The sequence below is a fragment of the Rhagoletis pomonella genome, unplaced genomic scaffold (genome assembly GCF_013731165.1).
Source record: "Rhagoletis pomonella isolate Grant_MI unplaced genomic scaffold, Rhpom_1.0 Rhpom_scaffold_00005, whole genome shotgun sequence".
In the NCBI taxonomy this organism is placed as follows: domain Eukaryota; kingdom Metazoa; phylum Arthropoda; class Insecta; order Diptera; family Tephritidae; genus Rhagoletis; species Rhagoletis pomonella.
The window spans coordinates 20,498,186-20,502,799 of record NW_023458559.1 but is presented as its reverse complement, the minus strand read 5'-3'; the positions used below and the strand labels follow the sequence as shown (position 1 = coordinate 20,502,799).

Sequence of the window (4,614 nt, the reverse complement as noted above, 5' to 3'; positions counted from 1 at the left end):
ATTCAAATTATTGTAGTTCTTTTATTGAATGGAATTATAATTAATAAATATTTATAGTGCCGGATCAAAGTATTGGCAGAGAATTTTTCGCAATGTATGCAAAGTTTTTTACTTGAATTTCTTTTCGCACATGTATGTATATTCTTCCATGCAAATTATGTGCGACATTTTTTTTTTTGTATGGAAGAAACTGCGTATAAAAAATTGCCAAAAAACAAAGAGGTGTTCTAGCTATTCAAGCGAGCACTTTATTATACTAAAATTAAATGGGCTATAAAACTGCATACTTAGAATTTTTCTAAAAAATCTGATTTGAAAGTAGAACTTCATACTAACTATATTTTTATAAAAAACAATTAGAGAAGAAATCAGAATAAAAACTTTGCATTCATGGCGAAAAATTCTCTGTGCCAATATTTTTTCCCAGCACTGTATATGTGAAGATATTTCCAGATAAATAAATATTAACAAACTATCTATTAACAAATTAACAATTAAATAAGAGGGGTTTAATATATATTATAAGGTAGCTGAATTTATTTTTTATCTTTTTGCCGATAGGCTGCCAATTTTTTTGCCGGTCGTGTGCATATTGGAAGTGCTTCTTTGAAACAGAAATAAAAACTTCTTAGTCGGAGTTAAATTTTTGACGAAAAGCACCTAAGAAAATAAAGTGAAAGATTAAACTCCATTGGAAATCGGAAAATTTAAATAAGTAAAAAGTGGTAATAAATAATATTATTATCCGTACTTCTTTTTGCCGCAGTCGTTGCCAAACCAACAGCGCTATAGGGGAATTAAACGTTAAAATCCTTTAGTGTTGCTCCGCGCAGCCTGTGAAAGAATTGCTCGAAGAAACTCGTTAAATTAATTTGTATTTTTGAATTACATATGTAGTAGCTACTTACAAGAAGTTTAATTATAAAAGAAAGTGGTAGGTCGTCCTTTGCGTTTGCACCAGTCTGCCAATAAATCACATACTTAACAATTTTCTTAAATTGAATATTTAACAAACTACTTACTTATAAAATATTGTGATTGAAGAAAAATTGTCAACAAAACTAAAATTTTTTCTTGTGCTGACAAATTACTACAAGCCTCTTTCTATTATATTTTTTTGTTTTATCGTTTACGAGCTTTTCTCTAACTTTTTGGCGATACGAGAATCCCTCGTAAAACATAATGTTCGTAAAATCTACGTTTTCTTGCTGGCTGGGTGATATGTATGTGTGTCTTAATGTATGTATGTCTTAATGTTCACGAACACTTTGGAAATAAAAATCCATATAGAAATTATTCAAGTTGTCATAAAAAACTCATTAATTTGGGTTTCACAAAAGTTAATGAAAGTTGTTGTATAAACCTTTTGTTTGAGATGCGACAATGTGTACTTCCATCTCATGGTCAGTTTCTAAGAATAAAGCTTTGGCATCGGGTTTTTAGTCCGGGATCTTCTTGAGGCCAAAGTAAACCTTTCTGTAGCTTTTCACTGTGATGTCAAAAGCTTTCGTTTCGATGAGAAACAATACTACCCGTTTACTCCATATTTACTACTCACAAATTGTGAAGGAGGTAAGCTTGGATTTCACAGTAGGTACACCTCTGAGATTTCTGCTGGATTCCATGGTGTGACCGATATCAAAACTCTCGACTTTGTGGGAAGCCTCGGCATTTACCAACTACTTCCAGATGAACTTCTGGAATTACTTAGACTAATTTACCGATCGCTGCCTTGCCTAGTTTCTTCACTTAGGTACCCCTCGAAACAGCCTGGTTCCATGCATGATGAGGCCAATTCTGTGTTATTTCACGTTCCCTGTAGCTTAACTTTGTTCTTAATTGTTTTCATCTATAACGTCTACTTATTAGCAAGCCTTCGCTTATTTTGAGAACTTCTTCTCATTATTTGGCACTACAACCGTTTGGTCGGTTTGGCCTGAGAGCGAAAACTAATGCAGATAGGTTCCTCTGCAGTTGGTCCTTCCATTTTGTTCGTGGGTGCCCTGGATTTCGTGTCCTTTCATGGGCGCCGAGTCGAAGGATCTTTTCACTGGTGCGTCGTCATCCATCGTACAACATGCCCAAGCCAGCGCCATCGTTGTATTTCTATGCGCTTAACTACATGTGTACATATGTATGTCCATGTCGTTAAAAAGGTCGCAAACGCAAAGCGGCTTTAAGATCGACAAAAGGATGATGTTGACAAACTGTACAAATCAGCCAATGGTGGACTCACCAGCCTTACTGATAAGGTCAAATCACTTGGTTCAAAATGGTAACATTTAGAACGCTTACTCCGCGATAATTGGCGCAAATGGTCGTGTAGTTAACAAAGTATTCACCATATACAATTCTGACTAACAACTGGTACATGCGAATGACCAGCTTTTCGCCGCCGACTTTGAACAACTCAGCCGGTAAACCGTCTGCTCCACGGGTTATTTTTAAGCCACCTAATTGCTGTTCTAACCTCGTCTTGGTCGAGTGCCATAACGTGAGCATCGTCCCTGCACTTTGGTGAGGGTTCTTCATCATCTAACGCGCCGTCGATGTCGCCCTTAAAAAACACTTGTAAGTGTTCCCTACATGTCTTAAGTGTGCTCTTTACATCTGATACAAGATTTCCATCTTCGTTTCTATAATAACTAGTCTCGGTCTTTAAATCATTTTATTACTGCCTTATTTTCTGACAGAATTTGCATTTCTGTCTCACTCACTTCTTTTTGCCGTTATCACTCAGCTGTCGGTCACGTAGCTATTACGGTGCGGTTACACGATCAAGGACTTGGTTTCAAGTTTATCACACATACTGTTTGTCAAAATTCACTTGAATTGACAGCTGTGACGCAGGCTGCAAGCAACTTGATAGTCAATTTTACTTTTAAGATGCCGTAGTCCAGGCAACAACTTGAAATTCTCGCGTCGTTCCCGTACACATATTTATAATACTTGCAGTAATATCTTCCTAGCTATTTTTGTATAAATCCAGAAGTACGGAAACTAACTAATTGTGATCAGCTGTTTGACTTGACTTTCAAGTAGCCTCACGACTTGAAAGGAAAAATTGATATCTATTTTTGTATAAATCCAGAAGTACGGAAACTCACTAATTGTGATCAGCTGTTTGACTTGACTTTCAAGTTGCCTCACGACTTGAAAGGAAAAATTGATATCAAGTCGACGTTCAAGTTGTAAAAGTGCGAGTGTGTTAGTAAAAATTGTGAGTGTATTGCAACTTGGTTTCAAGTTCTTGATACGTGTAACATCCAAGTTAACTACAGAGCGGCTTTGCATGCTACGTAGTTTTCTGTGGCAGCCACGTGGTACTCTTCTTCATACCAGTTATTCCTGCGTGGGCGGTAGAAGCAAACCACCTCTTCGTTCTTTGATCAGGGAACACCCGAGTGGCTTTATGGATGTTACGATGCTGGTTTCTTGTACTACTAACTACCATGTTCCGTGCCGGGTTTCGAGTTATTCGAAAAAAAAATGCAATTCAAAAAAACCGGTTTCCGATTTTGAATTAAGAAAAAGATGGGTAGGTAAACCGATTTTATTTTACATAGTTCTCGTACAATGAAAATGCTTATGTTGGTATGAAGTCATGACCAAAAATTACAATAAAATTATTAACAGTAAAGATTAGGGCTGTGCGATTATTCGATTACTCGAGCAAGTTGGTTAATCAATTATTCGGTTAATCAATTACTCGAGTAATCAAGATTTTTATTACTCAAAACGATGATTAATCGAGTTACTTGAAATATGATAACTCAAAAAAATAATTTTGCTCGTTAATAGAGTTTGCTTTGGAAAAAGCTTATTTTCTTTTTTACATTCTGTATATGAAAAAAATTGTTTGCTTTAATTTTTGAAAACAGAAACATTGTTTTCAAAGTATCAAGGAAATTTAACTACTTTATACATATGTAAAGAGTTGAAATGTTGATTACTCATTTTACTCGAAATGTTGATTAATCATAAAGCATTTTACTCAAATATTTTTGTTTTTGGTTAATCAAAAATCTTGACTACTCGAGTAACTGAACTTTTGAGTAATCATAATTTCCAATTAATCGAATAATTGAGTTATTTACTTTATGATTGATTAAAATTTTGAGTAATCAATTAATCGCACAGCCCTAGTAAAGATAAGTTTTATTAGCAAAAGAGCAAAACAAAATTAATTCAAAGTTTTTTAGCTCAAAAGCTCTGGCCACCGTAGCCGAGTGCTACATCTAAGCATCTACTGCCACCCGGGAGGTCCATGGTTCAATTTCTGATCCCAGAAAAAAAAAAAAAAATTCAAATAACGCAAACCTCCGAGTGTACTTCTGCCATAAAAAAAAACTTCTTCGGAGGTGGAATGAGTAGATATCTTCATTTATGTCACAACATCAAGAAGCAGAACACGAATCGGAGGAGAAGCTCATCCAAACTCGTAAAAAACGGTTGAGCGCCAAACATTCATTTATTTTTTTTTTTTTTTAATTTTTATTTTTTTTTTTTGAATCTGCCCTGCCTAAGAGCCTAACAATAAGTTTTCGAATCTTAATCTATTCACTTAATCCCCTAGTTGGGATGAGTATTTTCTTAACTGGCCCTAAGAAAAGA

General features: G+C 35.2%; 1 protein-coding gene across 1 annotated transcript in view; it reads left to right on the top strand.

The window, feature by feature from the left end:
* The window catches only part of LOC118740033 (glycoprotein-N-acetylgalactosamine 3-beta-galactosyltransferase 1-like), a 65,026-nt gene that overhangs the window by 1,097 nt on the left and 59,315 nt on the right, over window positions 1-4,614 (top strand). The gene's annotated exons all lie outside the window — the stretch shown is intronic.